Genomic DNA, 22,233 nt, shown 5'->3' with positions numbered 1-22,233 from the left:
GTCCTCTCCAACCTCCAACTCTCCCCTCTCCAACCTCCAACTCTCCCCTCTGCAACCTCCAACTCTCCCCTCTCCAACCTCCAACTCTCCACTCTCCAACCTCCAACTCTCCCCTCTCCAACCTCCAACTCTGTACTCTCCAACCTCCAACTCTCCCCTCTCCTACCTCCAACTCTCCCCTCTCCAACCTCCAACTCTACTCTCTCCAACCTCCAACTCTCCCCTCTCCAACCTCCAACTCTGTCCTCTCCAACCTCCAACTCTCCCCTCTCCAACCTCCAACTCTGTACTCTCCAACCTCCAACTCTCCCCTCTCCAACCTCTAACTCTCCCCTCTCCTACCTCCAACTCTGTACTCTCCAACCTCCAACTCTCCCCTCTCCAACCTCTACCTCTCCCCTCTCCAACCTCCAACTCTCCCCTCTCCAACCTCTAACTCTTCCCTCTCCAACCTCCAACTCTCCCCTCTCCAACCTCTAACTCTCCACTCTCCAACCTCCAACTCCTCCCTCTCCAACCTCCAACTCTCCACTCTCCCCTCTCACCCTCACAGGTGGAATAAAGTGCTGTGCCTTTATGCCCATGTGCAGTACGGCAATCAGCCTCAAACGCCCTGAAAGGACGACACATTGGAAGACAAAAACTACCCCAAAAAATGGCGAAGCCTCGCGCACGCGCATGGGAGGCCCTCGGAAGATCCCCGAGTGGAGAGGCCTCCAACTGACACACACTGACGTTACCGGCCGCTCCCGACCCGCTCACTCCCGCTGCCGACCCGCTCACTCCCCCTCCCAACCCACTCACTCCCCCTCCCGACCCCCTCACTCCCCCTCCCGACCCGCTCACTCCCCCTCCCGACCCGCTCACTCCCCCTCCCGACCTGCTCACTCCCCCTCCCGACCCACTCACTCCCCCTCCCGACCCGCTCACTCCCCTTCCCTACACGCTCACTCCCCTTCCCGACCCGCTCACTCCCCTTCCCGACCCGCTCACTGCCCCTCCCGACAAGCTCACTCCCCCTCCCGACCCGGTCACTCCCACTCACTCCCGACCAGCTCACTCCCCTTCCCTACCCGCTCAGTCCCCCTCCCAACCCACTCACTCCCCTTCCCGACCCCCTCACTCCCCCTCCCGACCCGCTCACTCCCCTTCCCTACCCGCTCACTCCCCCTCCCGACCCGCTCACTCCCCCTCCCGACCCGCTCACTCCCCCTCCCGACCCGCTCACTCCCCTTCCCTACCCGCTCACTCCCCTTCCCGACCCGCTCACTCCCCTCCCGAACTGCTCACTCCCCCTCCCAACCCGCTCACTCCCCTTCCCTACCCGCTCACTCCCCTTCCCGACCCACTCACTCCCCCTCCCGACCCACTCACTCCCCCTCCCGACCCGCTCACTCCCCTTCCCTACCCGCTCACTCCCCCTCCCGACCCACTCACTCCCCCTCCCGACCCACTCACTCCCCCTCCCGACCCGCTCACTCCCCTTCCCTACCCGCTCACTGCCCCTCCCGACCCGCTCACTCCCCTTCCCGACCCCCTCACTCCCACTCACTCCCGACCCGCTCACTCCCCCTCCCGACCCCCTCACTCCCCTCCTGACCTGCTCACTCCCACTCACTCCCAACCCGCTCACTCCCCCTCCCGACCTGCTCACTCCCCCTCCCGACAAGCTCACTCCCCCTCCCGACCCGGTCACTCCCACTCACTCCCAACCAGCTCACTCCCCTTCCCTACCCGCTCACTCCCCCTCCCGACAAGCTCACTCCCCCTCCCGACCCGGTCACTCCCACTCACTCCCAACCAGCTCACTCCCCTTCCCTACCCGCTCACTCCCCCTCCCGACCCGCTCACTCCCCTTCCCTACCCGCTCACTCCCCTTCCCGACCCGCTCACTCCCCCTCCCGACCCCCTCACTCCCCTCCTGACCTGCTCACTCCCACTCACTCCCAACCCGCTCACTCCCCCTCCCGACCTGCTCACTCCCACTCACTCCCAACCAGCTCACTCCCCTTCCCTACCCGCTCACTCCCCCTCCCGACCAGCTCACTCCCCTTCCCTACCCGCTCACTCCCCCTCCCGACCCCCTCACTCCCCTCCTGACCTGCTCACTCCCAACCCGCTCACTCCCCCTCCCAACCAGCTCACTCCCCTTCCCTACCCGCTCACTCCCCCTCCTGACCCCCTCACTCCCCTCCTGACCTGCTCACTCCCACTCACTCCCAACCCGCTCACTCCCCCTCCCGACCTGCTCACTCCCACTCACTCCCAACCAGCTCACTCCCCTTCCCTACCCGCTCACTCCCCCTCCCGACCAGCTCACTCCCCTTCCCTACCCGCTCACTCCCCCTCCCGACCCGCTCACTCCCCTTCCCTACCCGTGCACAGGGGATAATAGGTGAATGGGACTCGGTGCGAGTTTGCAAATCCTTGTTTACAAATCCCTCCATGGCCCTCCCCCCCTCCCTATCTCTGTAATCTCCTCCAGCCCCACAACTCCCCGAGATCTCTGCGCTCCTCTAATTCTGCCCTCCTGAGCATCCCTGATTATAATCGCTCCACCATCGGTGGCCGTGCCTTCTGTTGCCTGGGCCCCAAGCTCTGGAACTCCCTCCCTAAACCTCTCCGCCTCTCTACCTCTCTTTCCTCCTTTAACACGCTCCTTAAAACCTCCCTGTTTGACCCAGCCTTTGGTCAGCTGCGCTAATTTCTCCTTATGTGGCTCAGTGTCAAATGTATTTGTTTTGTCTTACAATGCACCTGTGAAGCGCCTTGGGATGTTTCACTACGTTAAAGGCGCTATATAAAGGACACGTTTATTTGTACTGTGAAAATGGCCGCCATGCTCCACCCTTTGTCTATGATTGGTCCCCTTGGAGGATAAGCCATCAGGTCCTGCTTCTCGGCATCACATGCATGGAATGATTCGGCTGGGAGGGGCGGGGCAAAGCTTGACAGGGGCCGGGACTTGTCACATGTCTGCCAAAATTGCACTACAATTAGTTGCATCGTTTATACAGCTAGGGTAAGGCACTTCGGCAGGGGGAGGCACCCATTGCGTCGACACACCCAATTTGACATTGCGCCAAGCCAGAATAACTGTGTCCGCTCATCTACGATGGGTGGGGCAGGCCATGTGTGGATGTGAAGGTGGAAGCAGTTAGGGGAAGGTATCTCGTAGATACAGGAGCCTCTAGCACGGTTGTCCACTCACCGAATCCGACCACTTCCCCGTGGTCGAGTGGAGTTCCGTTTACACTGGTGGGTTTTACGGGTAATGAGCAGGCTGGGGCAGTGTCAAAACCCTTAACCATAGAGTTGGGACCGAACATAACAAAATGGGAATGCATTTTAATAAAGTGGGAACAGCCCGGGTTCGGGAGTTCTCGGGGTCGACTACATGTTGGCATACCCACGCCATAGTGGATATGAAGAACAATTGTCTATGGGGGGGGCAGTTGATGCAGATAGGATGGGAGAGATTGTAGTGATTCCCAGGGACAGTACAGACAAAGGCAGCACCTGCACTTTGAAGCCGAAAGGGAGTTATGTCTTAGAAAGATTAGTCGACAACATTACGGCCATGTACGAGAGAATCTGGATGCATTTGCCACGCACACGCATGATTGCGGGAGAGTAACTGGGGTAGAGGTGAAGATAGACGGGGATCTGGTGACACGGCCCCAGAAACAGTATAATTTTCCCCGGGAAGCAGAAAGGGGTTTGGAAACTGTTATAAATTCCCTGGTGGATCAAGGTGTGTTGAGGACAATAGCCACACATGTAAACTCACCCCTCTGGCCAGTAAAGAAAGCCGATAATTCATGGAGGGCCATGGTAGATTGCCGAGTCCTGCAATATTCCAGCCTGTGCACCCACGGTAGCCGTGGTAGCAGATTTGATCGCGAGTATCCCTGCGGCTGCAACAACTTTTACCGTGCTGGACATTTCAAACGGGTTTTGGTCCATTCCCGAGACGGGAGGACCAGTGTAAATTTGCCTTTACCTTTAAGAGTCAGCAGTCTTCCACAAGGTTTTAAAGAGCGCTCAGAGAGCAGGTTCCGATCTCAGGCAAGAACCAGAGACACACACAGAGACACAAAACCACATTGACATTTTTATTGCAGCGTTTGCTTGCTCACGACACAGAAGGCAGCTCGTGCGGTGGCAATCGGGCCCGGTTAGGCCCCAGGCCTGAGGCACGTCACAAGGCCCGAGGATTTGCCAGACAGATTTGCGAAGCCGGACTTCATTGCGTTACTCTCGCCCCCACTCACCCCAGCGAGCGTCAGTCAGCGAGTGTTGTAGTCATAGCCAGCTTCAAGCACAGGAGATGTCTCTCCGTTCCCGTTCAATATCTTCACAATTTCAAGCAGCAGCAGCCGGATGGGGGCTCTGGAGAAAAACGGGAGAACACATGAGACGGAATCTGAAGAGGCGTTCCAGGGGCAACTAAAGTGGGACCTGCACTTCCAACCCTCTGCACTGTCCCATCAAACAGTCCCAGGGCAGGTACAGGGGGTTAGATACAGAGTAAAGCTCCCTCTACACTGTCCCATCAAACACTCCCAGGGCAGGTACAGGGGGTTAGATACAGAGTAAAGCTCCCTCTACACTGTCCCATCAAACACTCCCAGGGCAGGTACAGCACGGGGTTAGATACAGAGTAAAGTTCCCTCTACACTGTCCCATCAAACACTCCCAGGGCAGGTACAGCACGGGGTTAGATACAGAGTAAAGCTCCCTCTACACTGTCCCATCAAACTCTCCAAGGGCAGGTACAGCACGGGGTTAGATACAGAGTAAAGTTCCCTCTACACTGTCCCATCAAACACTCCCAGGGCAGGTACAGCACGGGGTTAGATACAGAGTAAAGCTCCCTCTACACTGTCCCATCAAACACTCCCAGGGCAGGTACAGCACGGGGTTAGATACAGAGTAAAGTTCCCTCTACACTGTCCCATCAAACACTCCCAGGGCAGGTACAGCACGGGGTTAGATACAGAGTAAAGCTCCCTCTACACTGTCCCATCAAATACTCCCAGGGCAGGTACAGGGGGTTAGATACAGAGTAAAGCTCCCTCTACACTGTCCCATCAAATACTCCCAGGGCAGGTACAGGGGGTTAGATACAGAGTAAAGCTCCCTCGACACTGTCCCATCAAATACTCCCAGGGCAGGTACAGGGGGTTAGATACAGAGTAAAGCTCCCTCTACACTGTCCCATCAAACACTCCCAGGGCAGGTACAGCACGGGTTAGATACAGAGTAAAGCTCCTTCTACACTGTCCCATTACACACTCCCAGGGCAGGTGCAGCACGGGGTTAGATACAGAGTAAAGCTCCCTCTACACTACCCCATCAAACACTCCCAGGGCAGGTACAGCACGGGTTAGATACAGAGTAAAGCTCCCTCTACACTGTCCCATCAAATACTCCCAGGGCAGGTACAGGGGGTTAGATACAGAGTAAAGCTCCCTCTACACTGTCCCATCAAACACTCCCAGGGCAGGTACAGCACGGGTTAGATACAGAGTAAAGCTCCTTCTACACTGTCCCATTACACACTCCCAGGGCAGGTGCAGCACGGGGTTAGATACAGAGTAAAGCTCCCTCTACACTGTCCCATCAAACACTCCCAGGGCAGGTACAGGGGGTTAGATACAGAGTAAAGCTCCCTCTACACTGTCCCATCAAACACTTCCAGGGCAGGTACAGCACGGGGTTAGATACAGAGTAAAGCTCCCTCTACACTGCCCCATCAAACACTCCCAGGGCAGGTACAGGGGGTTAGATACAGAGTAAAGCTCCTTCTACACTGTCCCATCAAACACTCCCAGGGCAGATTGCTGTACCTCAGGCGCGAGGCCTGGGGGCGGCGGTCTATTTGACTGTGGGGGGCATCACAGCCCAGCGCACTCTGCGTCCTGACTCCGTGCCCTTTCCAGCAGGGCAAGCACTGGATAGCGGGCGGGAGCGGGAACCGAAGCTGATGTTTGAGCCCGGCCCGGTGTGGGGAGCTTTGAGAATCCAAGCCCGGAATACCCTGAGGCGGGTTCCCTGCGGCTGAGAAGGGCCCACACGGCACAGGACGCGGGATCGGACGCGGGATCTTCCTGTTCCTTGGGACTCAGTACCACACACGGAGCCGCTGAGTGCTGAACGTTACCCAGGAGAATCACTCACTCACCCAGCTCGCTCAACACCCCAGGATTAAACAGGCCAACGCACTAGGAGAATGAGGGTAAAGGGGAGGGCGGGGGGAGCAGCTTTGACGGGCCGAATCCCCCCCCTTTCTCTGCCTTCTAACAGTGCTGACTGCCGGGGCAGTGGTTGGGCAGAGAGTTTGGGGGTGGGGAGAAGCGAGAGGCGACAATCCCGGGCCCATTCCCCAGGGCCTTTACAATCAGGGACAGCATTGTTCACACAGCGCACTGCCATCCTCCTGTGGCAGTGGGTGGTACTGCAGGAGTAGTGTCGCTCTCCCTCACACACGCGTCCATACACTCTCACACACTCAGACACACTCACACTCGCACACACTCACACACTCACTCACTCTCACACTCGCACACACATTCACACTGACTCACACTCACTCAAACTCTCGTCCTTGCACTCTCACTCTCACTCAATCACAGTCACACACTCACTCACTCACACAACACATGCACGTACACTGACACATATGTACAGACACGCATTCACAATTGTACACACCCACAGGCACTTGTGCTCACATGTCCCGATGAAGCACAGGACATTAGGTGTGAGTGAACGTCTGTGCGAGAGAGTGAGTGTGTGTGAGTGAGTGAGTGTGAGTGCCTTTGTGTGATTGTGTGTGTGAGCGTGAGTGTGATTGTGTGTGAGAGTGTGTGTGTGTGTGAGAGAGTGAGTGTGGAGGGTGTGTGTGAGTGTGTTTGAGAGTGTGTGTGTGTGTGTAACTGTGTGTGTGAGAGTGTGTGTGAATGTGCGTGTGTGTGTGTGTGTGTGAGAGTGGGTGAGTGTAAGTGAGTGTGAGTGTGTGTGAGAGTGTGTGTGAGAGTGTGTGTGAGAGTGAGTGAGTGTGAGTGAGTGTGTGTGAGAGTGTGTGTGTGTGTGTGTGTGTGAAAGTGAATGAGTGTGAGTGAGTGTGTGTGAGAGAGTGTGTGTGTGTGTGTGTGAAAGTGAGTGAGTGTGAGTGAGTGTGAGTGTGTGTGAGAGTGGGTGAGTGTGAGTGAGTGTGAGTGTGTGTGAGAGTGTGTGTGAGAGTGAGTGAGTGTGAGTGAGTGTGTGTGAGAGTGTGTGTGTGTGTGTGTGTGAAAGTGAGTGAGTGTGAGTGTGAGTGAGTGAGTGAGTGTGAGTTGGAAATCGCTGGTTAGTGGTGTGCCACAGGGATCGGTGCTGGGACCACAACTGTTTACAAGATACATAGATGACGTGGAAGAGGGGACAGAGTGTAGTGTAACAAAATTTGCAGATGACACAAAGATTAGTGGGAAAGCGGGTTGTGTAGAGGATACAGAGAGGCTGCAAAGAGATTTAGATAGGTTAAGCGAATGGGCTAAGGTTTGGCAGATGGAATACAATGTCGGATAGTGTGAGGTCATCCACCTTGGGAATATTATTTGAATGGGGAGAAATTACAACATGCTGCGGTGCAGAGGGACCTGGGGGTCCTTGTGCATGAATCCCAAAAAGTTAGTTTGCAGGTGCAGCAGGTAATCAGGAAGACGAATGGAATGTTGGCCTTCATTGCGAGAGGGATGGAGTACAAAAGCAGGGAGGTCCTGCTGCAACTGTATAGGGTATTGGTGAGGCCGCACCTGGAGTACTGCGTGCAGTTTTGGTCACCTTACTTAAGGAAGGATATACTAGCTTTGGAGGGGGTACAGAGACGATTCACTATGCTGATTCCGGAGATGAGGGGGTTACCTTATGATGATAGATTTAGAGTGGGTCTTTACTCGTTGGAGTTCAGAAGGATGAGGGGTGATCTTATAGAAACGTTTAAAATAATGAAAGGGATAGACAAGATAGAGGCAGAGAGGTTGTTTCCACTGGTCGGGGAGACTAGAACTGGGGGGCACAGCCTCAAAATACCGGGAAGCCAATTTAAAACCGAGTTGAGAGGGAATTTCTTCTCCCAGAGGGTTGTGAATCTGTGGAATTCTCTGCCCAAGGAAGCAGTTGAGGCTGGCTCATTGAATGTATTCAAGTCACAGATTGATAGATTTTTAACCAATAAGGGAATTAAGGGTTACGGGGTGCGGGCGGGTAAGTGGAGCTGAGTCCACGGCCAGATCAGCCATGATCTTGTTGAATGGCGAAGCAGGCTCAAGGGGCTAGATGGCCTACTCCTGTTCCTAATTCTTATGAGTGTGTGTGAGTGAGTGTGTGCATGAGGGTGAGTGAGAGAGAGTGTGAGTCAAACAGTCATTCTTCCTCTGGGGCCGGCATTGAACCAGCCGAAGGGACCAAGCTGCCGTAATTTCTTTGAGGGGCCAGAATTCCTACTACTGACGGACATCTTAAACTTTTAATCAACTTTTAAACTGTCTAAACAACCTGAGAAACTTTTTAAACAATTTGGAAATACTTTTAAACTATTAAACAACTTGAAAACTAACTTTTAAATAACTTTGGAAACTTTGGAAGAAACTTCTTCAAACATCCCTCGGAACCCCAGCGGACAGCTGCCTGCCCCCAACCAAGCCTCGGGCCACCTACCATCAATGGCGCTACTCGGCACTGAGCTTGCGGCCAACTCCTCGCCGTAGGCAATTAGGCCCATACGGCAGCGCCTGGTCTCCAGTCGTCTAGGACCCCCTTGCCACTGGACCAAGACCTTGCTCAGCTAAGCCCGTGTGGTTGCCGGTGTGCCACGTTAAAAGAACTCACGCACAGGCATCTTCCACTCCGTCAGTATGAAGTTCTGGACCTGGAACGTCAGGACCCTCATGGACAATCCCAACAGCATCAGGCCGAAATGCTGCACCGCCGTAGTTGCCCGGGAACTCAGACATTTTGATATCGACATCGCCGCCCTAAGCGAGACCCGGCGGGCAGGGGAAGGCCAGCTCAAGGAACAAGGTGGAGGTTACACCTTCTTCTGGAAAGGGAAACCAGAAGAAGAACGCCGCATTCATGGAGTCGGCTTCGCCATCAAAAATGAGCTGGTCGACCGCCTCAAAGACGCCCCTTGCTGGGTTAACGAACGCCTCATGACTCTTCGACTCACCCTATCCCGGAACCAATGCGCCACACAGTCATCAGTGCGTACGCCCTGACACTCGATGCAACGGATGAGGCTAAAGAGGGTTCTTATTTCAACCTCGAGGCGACAAATTGATCCTCCTGCGTGATTTTAATGCCAGGGTCGGCAAAGACACAGCCCTCTGGGGAGGGGTGATTGGCAGAGAGGAGGTAGGGAAAGCCAACTCCAGCGGTACCCTGCTCCTGACAAAATGTCTAGAACATGAACTCCTCATCACCTTGTTCCGCCAGAGGGACAAATACAACACCCTCGCTCCAAACACTGGCATCTGCTCGACGATGTCATCGTCCGAGCCAGGGATCGCAAGGATGTGCGCATCACCTGCGCCATGACAGGAGCCGACGACTGCTGGACGGACCACCGCCTAATCCGATCCATCATCAACATTAACATAGCCCCAAAACAGAGGGGACAGCAGAAGCAGTTCCGCACAAAAGTTAATGCCGGGGCACTTAAAGACCCAACTAAGAGAGCCCTATACAGCCAGCGCCCACAGCCAACCTGGCGTGCCTTGATGACCCCGAGATGCTGAATGCCCACAGTGCTTGGTCTGCCCTCCAGGCCTCTATAATCAGTGCCTGTGAAGAGACACTTGGTTACTCAACCAGCAAACACCAGGACTGGTTTGATGAGAATAATCAGGAGATCCAAGAATTAATAGATCGCAAGCGCAGAGCATTTCTGAGCTTCAAGCAATAGCGCAACTCGAGAACAGCAAAACAACATTACAGACGGCTCAAGGCTCAGGTCCAACAAAAAACTCGGGACCGAAAGAACAGGTGGTGGATGGAGAAAGCACAGGAGATACAACAACTGGTCGACAACCACGACACACGAGGATTCTTCACTGCAGTCAAGGCCACCTACGGTCCAAACTCCCAAGGCCCCACCCCACTCCTGGCCAAGAACGGGGAAACACTCATCAAGGACACCGAGGCTGTCAGGGCCCGTTGGAAGGAGCTCTTCGAAGATCTCCTCAATCGAGACTCTGCCTTTGACTCGAGTGTTCTCGACTCCATCCCGCAGCATGTGACCCTCCACCACCTCAGTGAAACCCCAACGTTGCACGAGGTCGGAAAAGTCATAAAACAGCTCAGGAATAACAAGGCTACGGATGCGGATGGAATCGTTGCTGAGGCGCTAAGGGATGGCGGAGAGGCGCTGTTGGCGTGGATACATGACCTCATCTCTCTCATCTAGAGGGAGGAGAGCATGCCGGGAGACCTCAGAGACGCAGTGATTGTGACCATCTTTAAAAAAGGGGACAAGTCCGACTGCGGTAACTACAGGGGAATCTCCCTGCTGTCAGCCACTGGGAAAGTTGTCGCTAGAGTCTTCAACCGTCTTCTCCCTGTGGCGGAGGAGCTCCTCCCGGAATCACAATGCGGATTTCGTCCCCTACGGGGCACAATGGACATAATCTTTGCAGCGAGACAGTTGCAGGAAAAATGCAGGGAGCAGCGCCAGCCCTTATACATGGCCTTCTCCGACCTTACAAAGGCATTTGACACTGTCAACCGCGAGGGTCTATGGAGCGTCCTTCTCCGTTTTGGATGCCCTCAAAAAGTTTGTCAACATCCTTCGCCTGCTCCACACGACATGCAGGCCGTGATCCTTACCAACAGATCCATTACAGACCCAATCCACGTCTGGACCGGGGTCAAACAGGGCTGTGTCATCGCTCCAACTCTCTTAACAAAGAAATATAGAAAATAGGTGCAGGGCAGGCCATTCGGCCCTTCGAGCCTGCACCGCCATTCAATAAGATCATTGCTGATCATTCACCTCAGTACCCCTTTCCTGCTTTCTCTCCATACCCCTTGATCCCTTTAGCCATAAGGGTCATATCTAACTCCCTCTTGAATATATCCAATGAACTGGCATCAACAACTCTCTGCGGTAGAGAATTCCACAGGTTAACAACTCTCTGAGAGAAGAAGTTTCTCCTCACCTCGGTCCTAAATGGCTTACCTCTTGTCCTTAGACTGTGACCCCTGGTTCTGGACTTGCCCAACATCGGGAACATTCTTCCTGCATCTAACCTGTCCAGTCCAGTCAGAATTTTATCTTTCTATGAGATCCCCTCTCATCCTTCGAAACTCCAATGAATACAGGCCCAGTCGATCCAGTCTCTCCTCATATGTCAGTCTTGCCATCCCGGGAATTAGTCTGGTGAACCTTCGCTGCAATCAATAGCAAGAATGTCCTTCCTCAGATTAGGAGACCAAACCTGAACACAATATTCCAGGTGAGGCCTCACCAAGGCCCTGTTCACCTGCAGTAAGACCTCCCTGCTGCTATACTCAAATCCCCTAGCTATGAAGGCCAACATACCATTTGCCTTCTTCACCGCCTGCTGTACCTGCATGCCAACTTTCAATGAGTGATGTACCATGACAACCCTTTACCTAATCTGCCGCCATTCAGATAATATTCTGCCTTTGTTTTTTTGCCCCCAGAATGGATAACCTCACATTTATCCACATTATACTGCATCTGCCATGCATTTGCCCACTCACCTAACCTGTCCAAGTCACCCTGCAGCCTCTTAGCGTCCTCCACACAGCTCACTCCGCCATCCAGCTTAGTGTCATCTGCAAACTTGGAGATATTACACTCAATTCCTGCATCTAAATCATTAATGTATACTGTAAATAGCTGGGGTCCCAGCACTGAGCCCTGCGGCACTCCACTAGTCACTGCCTGCCATTCTGAAAGGACCCATTTATCCAGACTCTCTGCTTCCTGTCTGCCAACCAGTTCTCTCTCCACGTCAGTACATTACCCCCAATACTATGTGCTTTAATTTTGCACGCCAATCTCTTGTGTGGGACCTTGTCAAAAGCCTTTTGCAAGTCCAAATACACCAAATCCACTGGTTCTCCCTTGTCCACTCTACCAGTTATATCCTCAAAAAAATTCCAGAAGATTTGTCAAGCATGATTTCCCTTTCATAAATCCATGCTGACTTGGACCGATCCTGTCACTGCTTTCCAAATGCACTGCTATTTCATCTTTAATAATTGATTCCAACATTTTTCCCACTACTGATGTCAGGCTAACCGGTCTATAATTACCCGTTTTCTCTCTCCCTCCTTTTTTAAAAAGTGGTGTTACATTAGCTACCCTCCAGTCCATAGGAACCGATCCAGAGTCGACACACTGTTGGAAAATGATCACCAATGCATCCACTATTTCTAGGGCCACTTCCTTAAGTACTCTGGGATGCAGACTATTAGGCCCTGGGGATTTATCGGCCTTCAATCCCATCAATTTCCCTAACACTATTTCCCGCCTAATAAGGAGTTCCTTCTGTTCCTCCTTCTCATTAGACCCTCAGTCCCCTAGTATTTCCGGAAGGTTATTTGTGTCTTCCTTCATGAAGACAGAACCAAAGTATTTGTTCAATTGGTCTGCCATTTCTTTGTTCCCCATTATAAATTCACCTGAGTCCGACTGCAATCTTCCTCACTGCCATGCTCCACCTCACAGTCAACAAACTCCCCGCTGGAGTGGAACTAAACTACAGAACCAGTGGGAAGCTGTTTAACCTATTCCGCCTCCAGGCCAGGTCCAAGACCACCCCAACCTCTGTCGTTGAGCTGCAGTATACGGACGACGCCTGCGTCTGCGCACATTCTGTGGCTGAACTCCAGGATATAGTCGATGTATTCACCGAGGCGTATGAAAGCATGGTCCTTATGCTTAACATCTGTAAGACAAAGGTCCTCCACCAGCTTGTCCTCGCCGCACAGCACTGCCCCCCCAGTCATCAAGATCCACGGTGTGGCCATGGACAACGTGGACAATTTCCCGTACCTTGGGAGCCTCCTATCAACAAGAGCAGGCATTGATGACGAGATCCAACACCGCCTCCAGTGCGCCAGTGCAGCCTTCGGCCACCTGAGGAAAAGAGTGTTCGAAGACCAGGCCCTCAAATCTACCACCAAGCTCATGGTCTACAGAGCTGTATGGATCAGAGGCATGGATGATGTACAAAAGATACCTTAAGTCGCCGGAACAACATCACCAACGATGTCTCCGCAAGATCCTGCAAATCCCTTGGGAGGACAGACGCACCAACATTAGCGTCCTCGACCAGGCCAACGACCCCAGCATCGAAGCACTGACCACACTCGACCAGCTCCGCTGGGCAGACCACATTGTTCACATGCCAGACACAAGACTCCCAAAGCAAGCGCTCTACTCGGAACTCCTTCACGGCAAACAAGTCAAAGGTGGGCAGAGGGAACGTCACAAGGACATCCTCAGAGCCTCCCTGATAAAGTGCAACATCCCCACTGACACCTGGAAAACCCTGGCTGAAGACCGCCCTAAGTGGAGAAAGTGCATGTGGGAGGGCGCTGAGCACCTCGAGTCTCAATGCTGCGAGTGTGAAGAGGTCAAACGCAGGCAGCGGAAAGAGCATGCGGCAAACCAGTCCCACCCACCCCTTCCCCTGACGAATATCTGTCCCACCTGTGACAGGCGTTATGTATTCAACTGTCATTGTAAGCCATGTGTAAGCTGACCTAAGTTGGACACCTTGAGAACACTGACCACAGGGGGCGAACTTGTGGGAGACACTCCTAACCTAGACTTTCCGGTAAAAAAGGGGAAGCTCCACCCACCGTCTGGCTCTTGAGGTCTGGGTAATAAAGGTAACTGGTCACAGAGTGACCTTCTCTCAAGTATGGGCCTCTTGTGCATTTATACTGTATAGTAAGGACATATTATTGGCGACGAGAAACTGGGATTTAAACCACGCGAGCATGGCCACTGGCAGCACAGAAGAGAGGTACTGTGTTGGTGATGATTGGGGCGACTTTATTGAGAGACTACAGCAAAGTTTTGTCACGAAGGAATGGCTGGGACAGGATTCAGCCGGCAAATGCAGGGCTCATCTCCTGACGGTTTGTGGATCCAGGACGTACTCCCTGATGAAGGACCTTTTGCGCCAGAGAAGCCGGCGGACAAGACGTTTGAAGAGCTCAGTAAGTTGATCGGGGAACACCTTAAACCGGCGAGCAGCATGCACATGGCGAGACACCGGTTTTACACGCACCGGCGGCGAGAAGGGCAAAGCGTTCCAGACTTCGTGGCAGACCTCCGGCGACTGGCGAGCCTATGTAAGTTCCCAGATGCACGCAGAGCGGAGATGCTGCGAGACTTTTTTTGTTGAGGACATCGGGCACGCTGGGGTTGTTAGGAAACTGATTGCGACCAAAGACCTGACCTTGGAAGCGGCGGCTCTGTTAGCCCAGACAATTATCTTCGGGGAGGAAGAGACCGGAATGATTTATGGCAAAAATCTTGGCTCAAATGCGGCAAATGACCAGGGAGTCAACATTGTTAACGCGGCACACAGTTCTCTAGGCAGACAAGGGCAATCGGACATGCCCCAGCATGTAGTCGAACCCAAAGGGGGAATTCAACAGACAATGGCTAGCTGAACAGCGATTCATGCCATCGCAATGGACAATGCGGCCAGTCACGGGGCCATCAACACCTGTTAATGGTGCATTTAAGGACAGTTACAGAGACAGTCAGAGGCGATCGACTGGTAATGGACCTTTTGTTTCCAACAATGGGGCCTCTAGCTCATGCTGGAGGTGTGGAGGCAAACACAGCCAGAGCTTGCAGGTATCAGCAATATACCTGCAGAACCTGCAACGTCAGCGGTCACTTGGCGCGTATGTGCAGGAAGCCTGCAGCCAGGTTGATGTACGAGGAGGACAGGCCCGATGTAAGCCCTACGGGGCCAAATGAATACTGGGGGAAATCGCTGGAAGCTGAAGTTCAGCGAGTTCATGTAGAGCACACATACAGTTCATACACCAGGACGCCACCGATAATGATGGAAGTGCTCCTCAATGGCATCCTAATATTAATGGAGCTGGACATGGAGACCAGCCAGTCCCTGATGAGTATCAAACAGTTCGAAAGGTTGTGGGTGTCCAAGGCCAGGAGGCCAAAATTATTGCCGATTGACGCACAGCTACGGACATATACAAAGGAGATCATTCCGGTGCTAGGCAGCGCCACGGTAGTCGTGACCCACAAAGATTCGGAGAACAGATTGCCACTCTGGGTTGTCCCGGGGGATGGTCCCGCACTACTGGGGAGGATTGGCTTGCTGTCATGAACTGGAAATGGGGCGATGTCAGTGCAATTTCCTCTGTGGAGCGAGTATCATGCTCACAGGTCCTGGACAAATTTGGCTCATTATTTCAAACAGGCAACGGCATTTTCATGGGGACCAAGTGATTCACATAAACCTGGACGCCAGGCCAGTACACCACAAGGCCAGAGCGGTGCCGTACGTGATGCGGGAAAAGATAGAAGGCGAATTGGACCGCCTGCTGAGGGAAGGCATCATCTCGCCAGTCGAATTCAGTGACTGGGCGAGCCCAATTGTGCCGGTGCTCAAGGCGGATGGGTCGGTCAGGATATGTGGCGATTACAAGGCCACCATCAATCGGGTGTCACTCCAAGACCAGTACCCGCTACCGAGAGCGGAGGACCTCTTTGCGATGTTATCCGGTGGCAAACGTTTTTCAAAATTGGACCTGACCTCAGCTTACATGACCCAGGAGCTGGCGAGTGAGTCGAAGAAGCTGACAACCATCACGACACACAAGGGGTTGTTTGAGTACAACAGATGTCCGTTCGGGATTCGTTCGGCTGCCGCGATCTTTCAGCGAAACATGGAAAGTCTCCTCAAGTCGATTCCAAGGACGGTGGTTTTTCAGGACGACATCCTCATCACGGGTTGCGATACTGAAGAACACCTCCACAACCTGGAGGAGGTGCTACGCAGACTGGACCGGGTAGGTCTGCGACTGAAAAAGGCGAAGTGCGTCTTCCTAGCTCCAGAGGTAGAATTCCTGGGGATGAGGGTCGCAGCAGACGGGATTAGCCCCACTGCATCCAAAACAGAAGCGATCCAGAGAGCACCCAGACCCCGTAACACGATGGAGCTGCGTTCATTCCCGGGGCTCCTGAACTATTTTGTTAACTTTCTTTCCAAATTGAGCATGCTGCTCGAGCCACTACATGTGCTCCTACGCAAAGGTCGCGAATGGGTCTGGGGGGACAGCCAGGAAAGGGCTTTTAATAGAGCACGCAATTTGTTATGTTCCAACAAACTGTTAACGCTATATGACCCATGTAAGAAACTTGTTTTAACGTGCAATGCGTCGTCCTATGGGGTCGGGTGTGTGTTGCAGCATGTCAATGCCAATGGTCAGTTACAGCCGATAGCTTATGGCTCCAGAAGTCTGTCCCAGGCAGAAAGGGGCTACGGGATGGTAGAAAAGGAAGTGCTAGCATGTGTACATGCAGTAAAAAAAATGCAACAGTACCTGTTTGGCAGGAAATTTGAGCTGGAGACAGATCACAAACCCCTAACGTCCCTTTTGGCTGACAACAAGGCCATAAATGCGAATGCATCGGCTCGCATACAGAGGTGGGCACTCACGTTAGCTGCCTATGACCACACAATTCGGCACAGACCGGGCACTGAAAACTGTGCCGATGCACTCAGCAGGCTCCCACTAGCCACCACTGAGGGGGCTACCGAGCATGATGCTGAGATGGTCATGGCTGTTGAAGCTTTTGAAAGCGAAGGCTCACCTGTGACAGCCCGTCAGATTAAAGTCTGAACAAATAAAGACCCGCTACTGTCTTTAGTTCAGAAATGTGTCCTGAATGGGGACTGGGCAGCCACATACAGGGCATGCCCTGAGGAGTTTAAACCGTTTCATAGGTGCAAGGATGAACTCTCAATTCAAGCCGATTGCCTACTGTGGGGAAACCGTGTAGTCATGCCCCAGAAGGGCAGAGAGGTGTTTATCAGAGAACTTCACAATGAACACCCGGGCATTGTCACGATGAAGGCAATTGCCAGGTCACACGTTTGGTGGCCAGGGATAGATGCAGACCTGGAACTTTGTGTTTGCAGGTGCAACACGTGTGCTCAGCTGGGCAACGCACCCAGGGAAGCCCCCCCTTAGCCCTTGGTCCTGGCCCGCCAAGCCTTGGTCACATATCCATGTGGACTACGCAGGTCCTTTCATGGGAAAAATGTTTTTGGTTGTAGTAGATGCCTATTCCAAATGGATCGAGTGTGACATTTTAAATTCAAGCACATCCTCTGCCACGGTAGAAAGTCTATGGGCAATGTTCACCGCCCATGGTCTACCGGACGTCTTGGTCAGCGACAATGGCCCGTGCTTCACAAGCACTGAATTCCAGAACTTCATGGCAGGCAATGGAATTAACCATGTCAGAACGGCACCGTTCAAGCCGGCCTCAAACGGCCAGGCAGAACGAGCAGTGCAGATAATCAAACAGGGGATGCTCAGAGTCCAAGGGGATTCCCTACAAAGCCGCTTATCACGCCTTCTGTTGGCCAATAGATCCCGACCACACTCGCTCACAGGGGTTCCACCCGCAGAGCTGCTAATGAAAAGGACGCTTAAAACCAGGTTATCCCTTTTACACCCGACTATGAAAGAAATTGTTGAGAGCAGGCGTCAGTCACAATGTGACTACCATGACAGGAATGCGAGGGCGCGATGTATTAATGTCAATGACCCTGCTTTTGTCCTTAATTAAGCTGCAGGGCCTAAATGGCTTGCAGGCACTGTGATTGCCAAAGAGGGAAATAGGATTCTGGTAGTTAAACTTACCAATGGACAAATCTGCCGCAAACACGTGGATCAAACAAAAAGGAGGTTCAGCAACCCCATAGAAGAAGCAGAGGAAGAACACGACGTTGAGTTTCCTCCACCACAGGTGACCGAACACCGGAACCAAGTGGAGGAGAGCCCAATCACTGTGGGCAGTCCGGACAGGCCTGAGGCATCGCAAACAGCAGACACTCAGGCCAGCGCCCAACAACCGGAGCCCCAACTCAGGCGCTCTACAAGGGAGCGTAAACCACCAGAGAGACTTAACCTGTGACCCCAATAAGACTTTGCGGGGGGAGGTGATGTCATGTATTCAACCAGCATTGTAACCCATGTATAAACTGACCTAAGTTGTACACCTTGAGAACACTGACCACAGGGGGCGAACTTGTGGGAGAAACTCCTAACCTGGACTTTCAGGTATAAAAGGGGAAGCTCCACCCACCGTCTGTTTCTTGAGGTCTGGGTAATAAAGGTAACTGGTCACAGAGTGACCTTCTCTCAAGTATGGGCCTTGTGTGCATTTACACTGTATAGTAAGGACATATTAACAGGGACTGTCATTCTCGTATTGGACTGTTCAGCCACCAAAGAACTCACTTCAGGAGTGGAAGCAAGTCTTCCTCGATTCTGAGGGATTGCCTATGATGATGATGATGATGTGTGAGAGTGTGCGTCTGTGAGAGTGAATGAGTGAGTGAGTGTGAGTGAGTGTGAGTGAGTAAGTGAGTGAGAGTGTCTGAGGTTGTGTGAGTGTGAGTGAATGAGTGTGCGTGAATGAGCGTGCGTGAATAGGCATGCGTGAATGAGTGTGAGAGTGAGTGAGTGAGCGTGTGCGTGTCTGAGCGTGGGTGTGTCTGAGTGAGTGTGAGTGAGTGTGTGAGTGAGAGTATGTGAGTGTGTGTATGTGTATGTGAGTATGTGTGTGTGAGTGAGTGAGTGTGAGTGCGCGTGTAAGTGAATGTGAGAGTGTGAGTGTGAGAGTGACTGAGCGAGTGTGTGAGCGAGTGTGTGAGCGAGCGTGTGTGTGTGCGTGTCTGAAAGTGTGTGTGTGTGTGGGTATGTGTGTGTGTGAGAGTGTGTGAGTGTGTGAGAATGTGAGTGTGTGAGAATGTGTGTGTGAGATTATGTGTGTGTGTGTGTGAGATTATGTGTGTGTGTGTGTGAGATTATGTGTGTGTGTGTGTGTGTGTGAAATTGTGTGTGTGTGTGTGTGAGATTGTGTATGTGTGCGATTGTGTGTGTGGGAGAGTGTGTGTGGGAGAGTGTGAGTGTGAGTGTGTGTGTGTGAGATTGTGTGTGTGGTAGAGTGTGTGTGGGAGAGTGTGTGTGTGAGTGTGAGTGTGAGTGTGTGTGGGAGAGTGTGTGTGGGAGAGTGTGAGTGTGAATATGAGTGTGAGTGTGTGTGTGTGTGTGTGTGAGATTGTGTATGTGTGCGATTGTGTGTGTGGGAGAGTGTGTGTGGGAGAGTGTGTGTGGGAGAGTGTGAGTGTGAGTGTGTGTGTGTGTGATTGTGTATGTGTGCAATTGTGTGTGTGGGAGAGTGTGTGTGGGAGAGTGTGTGTGGGAGAGTGTGTGTGTGTGTGTGAGTGTGAGTGTGTGTGTGAGTGTGAGTGTGAGTGTGAAAGAGATACCTGTCTCCCCACCTTCCCCGGGTGCCCAGTGCCGATCGCGAGCCTCACCTGCCCTTTCGGGGTTCACGGTCTTACACTGTGATTTCCTGCCCCGCTTGCTATCTTGCTTCTGGACCACTTCCAGCTCGCTCAGGCACTCTATGTGGCAGCAGTACCCACATATCCTAACTGAAACAGAGCGAGAGATGGTGAGGCACAGGGAGGGGAGCCTGGGCCCAGACACCAGCGACTCTCACACACCAACCTCCCCGACTTCATCCCAGTCCCGTGTTTGGCCCCAAGCTCAGGGGTCACGGGGTCACGGGCTGGGAGGTCAGGGTTTGATGCTGGGTTCTCCCAGTGCACAGAATCATAGAAACATAGAAACATAGAAAATAGGTGCAGGAGTAGGCCATTCGGCCCTTCGAGCCTGCACCACCATTTAATATGATAATGGCTGATCATGCAACTTCAGTACCCCATTCCTGCTTTCTCTCCATACTTCTTGATCCCTTGAGCCATAAGGGCCACATCTAACTACCTTTTGAATATATCTAACGAACTGGCCTCAACAACTTTCTGTGTGTAGAGAATTCCACGGGTTCACAATTCTCTGAGCGAAGAAGTTTCTCCTCATCTCGGGTGGAGCTGCGGAATTCCAAAGGGCAGAAAACGCTAGTGGGTGTTGTGTATAGACCACCAAATAGTAGTAGTGAGGTTGGGGACAGCATCAAACAAGAAATAAGGGATGTGTGCAATAAAGGTACAGCAGTTATCATGGGCGACTTTAATCTACACATTAATTGGGCTAACCTAACTGGTAGCAATGCGGTGGAGGAGGATTTCCTGGAATGCATTAGGGATTGTTTTCTAGATCAATATGTCGAGGAACCAACCAGGGAGCTGGCCATCCTAGACTGGATATTGTGTAATGAGAAGGGACTAATTAGCAATCTTGTTGTGTAAGGCCCCTTGGGAAGAGTGACCATAATATGGTAGAATTCTTTATTAAGATGGAGAGTGACAAAGTTAATTCGGAAACTAGGGTCCTGAACTTAAGGAAAGGTAACTTCGACGGTACGAGGGGTCAATTGGCTAGAATAAACTGACAAATGATACTAAAACGGTTGATGGTGGATAAGCAATGGCAAACATTTAAAGATCACATGGATGAACTTCAGCAAATGTACATCCCTGTCTGGAGTACAAATAAAACTGGGAAGGTGGCTCTACCGTGGCTAACAAAGGAAATTAAGGATAGTGTTAAAACCAAGGAAGAGGCATATAAATTGGCCAGAAAAAGCAACAAACCTGAGGACTGGGAAAAATTTAGAATTCAACAGAGGAGGACTAAGGGTTTATTGAAGAGGGGGAAAATAGAGTACGAGAGGAAGCTTGCAGGGAACATAAAAACTGACTGCAAAAGCTTCTATAAATATGTGAAGAGAAAAAGATTAGTAAAGTCAAACGTAGGTCCCTTGCATTCGGATTCAGGTGAAATTATAATGGGGAACAAAGAAATGGCAGACCAATTGAACCAATACTTCGGTTCTGTCTTCACGAAGGAAGATACAAATAACCTTCCGAAGGTACTAGGGGACCGAAGGTCTAGTGAGAAGGGGGAACTGAAGGATATCCTTATTAGGTGGGAAATTGTGTTGGGGAAATTGATGGGATTGAAGGCCGATAAATCCCTGGGGTCTGATAGTCTGCATCCCAGAGTGCTCAAGGAAGTGGCCCTAGAAATAGGTAATAATTTTCCAACAGTCTATCGACTCTGGATCAGTTCCCATGGACTGGAGGGTAGCTAATGTAACACTACTTTTTAAAAAAGGAGGGAGAGAGAAAATGGGTAATTATAGACCGGTTAGCTTGACATCAGTAGTAGGGAAAATGTTGGAATCGATCATGAAGGACGAAATAGCAGCACATTTGGAAAGCAGTGACAGGATCAGACCAAGTCAGCATGGATTTATGAAAGGGAAATCATGCTTGACGAATCTTCTGGAAATTTTTGAGGATGTAACTGGTAGAGTGGACAAGGGAGAACCAGTGGATGTGATGTATTTGGACTTTCAGAAGGCTTTTGACAAGGTCCCACACAAGAGATTGTTGTGCAAAATCAAAGCACATGGTATTGGGGGTAATATACTGACGTGGATAGAGAACTGGTTGGCAGACAGGAAGCAGAGAGTCGGGATAAACGGGTCCTTTTCAGAATGACAGGCAGTGACTAGTGGAGTGCTGCAGGACTCAGTGCTGGGGCCCCAGCTATTTACAATATACATTAATGATTTGGATGAAGGAATAGAGTGTAATATCTGCAAGTTTGCAGATGACACTAAACTGGGTGGCGGTGTGAGCTGTGAGGAGGACGCTAAGAGGCTGCAGGGTGACTTGGACAGGTTAGGTGAGTGGGCAAATGCATGGCAGATGCAGTATAATGTGGATAAATGTGAGGTTATCCATTTTGGGGACAAAAACACGAAAGCAGAATATTATCTGAATGGCGGCAGACTAGGAAAAGGGGAGGTGCAACGAGACCTGGGTGTCATGGTTCATCAGTCACTGAAAGTGGGCACGCAGGTACAGCAGGCGGTAAAGAAGGCAAATGGTATGTTGGCCTTCATAGCTAAGGGATTTGAGTATAGGAGCAGGGAGGTCTTACTGCAGT

At 52.1% G+C, this 22,233-nt stretch overlaps 1 long non-coding RNA gene across 1 annotated transcript in view; it reads right to left on the bottom strand.

Moving 5' to 3' along the window:
* Window positions 1-4,107: 4,107 nt before the first annotated feature.
* Window positions 4,108-22,233, bottom strand: part of LOC139239310 (uncharacterized) — a 39,848-nt gene continuing 21,722 nt past the window's right edge. Inside the window, exon 4 of the long non-coding RNA XR_011588632.1 lies at window positions 4,108-4,392. This is a non-coding gene — a long non-coding RNA (uncharacterized lncRNA). The remainder of the gene's footprint in view (window positions 4,393-22,233) is intronic.

This window comes from Pristiophorus japonicus, chromosome 27, assembly GCF_044704955.1.
Source record: "Pristiophorus japonicus isolate sPriJap1 chromosome 27, sPriJap1.hap1, whole genome shotgun sequence".
Classification (NCBI taxonomy): domain Eukaryota; kingdom Metazoa; phylum Chordata; class Chondrichthyes; family Pristiophoridae; genus Pristiophorus; species Pristiophorus japonicus.
This window is presented reverse-complemented; position numbering and strand designations above follow the sequence as displayed.